The following is a 1888-nucleotide window of genomic DNA, read 5'->3' as shown; positions in this document are numbered from 1 at the left end:
TAGAAACAGCAGTTTATTTTTTGTCATATAAAGACAATCTAGCTATCAGATAGTCTAGCTTCAGCTGAGGCGCTGAAGCATCTCAGAAACATTATGGATTCATACATTATGAAATGAGTCTCATTTAAATTATTTTATTTCCTTCAGGTCTTTCAATTAGCATCTGTAAGTGATTTACAGCTCAACATAAAGCACTTAACCATAAAACATGCAAGTCATGCTTTTACTGTGACAGATATATTTTATACCACAAGGGGGAGCAAAGACACCAAAATCATCTCTGCAAGAAATTGAAAGATGGGAAACTAATATTATGATTCACAAAAAGTTTCTCATGTCAGAATGATTTTTTGTAAACAAAGATGTTTATCTTTACAAATATACATTATTTAAAAAACATTAAAAAGTCCATTATCAAATACGGTTGATTAAGACTTTTAAGATGTGATTGCTTACCTGTTGTGGGTGGCTATGTAGAGGCAATTTACTTCTGATAACTATGAGAAACCAAAACATGTTTATTTAAAAAAAAACATTCCAATATTTAATGGTGAATAACTCTTCTTTCCAGTTGACACAGAACTTCCGCATCAGAAGCAGAACTTTGTTGCAGTTCCTGTTTTCAAAAATGTTATCAGAAGTAAATTGCCTATACATAACCATCCATCACAGGTAAGTAATCACATCTTGTTTTATTTAAAAAAAATGTTATGTCTAAATTAACCATTTTTGATAATGCACTTCTTAAACATATTTATGTTTTCAGTAATGTAATACTTTGTTTACAAACAAACAGCTTAAATCCAAACAGAAATCTAAGGCTGCGTTCATACTGCAGCCTGAAGTGACCCAATTCCGATTTTTTTGATGTAATGCAACGTGTATCCGATCTTTTCATGACAGTCTAAACAGCACAGGTCAGATTCTCTTCGAATGCGACTCGGGCCACTTGGACATCCGACACGTATCCAATTCAAACACGACCTAACGTTCACGTCGCATTCATCTGACCTGAACGTCACTGATACTCAACAAACTCCACTATAATACATCCTGATACACAAGTGGGAAGAATAACAACAAACATGGCGGACTATGAGGATTAAGTTGTTAATATGCTGCATATGTAGAAGCTAAGCTCCACCGTTAGCCTCCATATTTACTTCCACAAACACAGAGCACTTCTTTTGTTCATAGCTGTTGGCAGAACACTGAGAACGCTGACGTTATTGCGCCCTCTACTGGGCATGCGGGACACTTCCAGGTTCTTGCCCGTTCACACTGCAGAACACATACAGGTTGCATATGTTCAGAAGTGTCATGGCAAAAACAATCCGATTTGACAAAAAATCGGAATTGGGTCATTTCAAGCTGCAGCCTAAAAGTGTTCTATCAGAAACTTTTTGTGAATGATTTATTAGGCTGTTTACACTGCAGCTTGAAGTGACCCAATTCCATTTTTTTTGCCTAGTGATCTGTATCTGATCTTTTCTTCACAGTCTGAACTGCACAAGTTGCTTGTATATCCGATACATATTCAATGTTTTCAAATGCTCTTGGCTGCTGTTAGGCCTACCAATTTTAAGTTGAATGTTCATTGCATTTTTCATAGAGACCTGTGAAAATAATTTCTATTCCCATGGCTTTTTTGGTCTCTGGGAAATTATTTTTGATGATAAATACAGAAACAAGGATAAAAATCAAAACATCTACAATAGTGATAGTAATATTAATAATAAAATAATAGTCAGTGCAAAGTAGCCTACAAATTCTTTGGTGGGGGCGGTGAGGGACCTGGATAAAGGCTGGGGGGGGGGGGGGGGGCCTCTCCCAAAAAGGGTTGAAGAAACTTGTTTCCATTTTGTATCCCTACATTCCTGACACCCGT

General features: G+C 36.4%; 1 protein-coding gene across 1 annotated transcript in view; it reads left to right on the top strand.

Annotated features, from left to right (window-relative positions):
• The first annotated feature begins 574 nt into the window (after positions 1 to 574).
• LOC106941115 (semaphorin-4E-like) overlaps positions 575 to 1888 on the top strand; it is a 19357-nt gene continuing 18043 nt past the window's right edge. Inside the window, exon 1 of the mRNA XM_015024055.1 lies at positions 575 to 672. The gene's annotated coding sequence lies outside the window, so the exon portion shown is untranslated. The remainder of the gene's footprint in view (positions 673 to 1888) is intronic.

Source organism: Poecilia latipinna, unplaced genomic scaffold, assembly GCF_001443285.1.
Source record: "Poecilia latipinna isolate Pla-1442-1.1 unplaced genomic scaffold, P_latipinna-1.0 Scaffold3502, whole genome shotgun sequence".
Classification (NCBI taxonomy): Eukaryota; Metazoa; Chordata; class Actinopteri; order Cyprinodontiformes; family Poeciliidae; genus Poecilia; species Poecilia latipinna.
The sequence above is the reverse complement of the archived record's forward strand: the minus strand, read 5'-3'. Positions and strand labels throughout refer to the sequence as shown.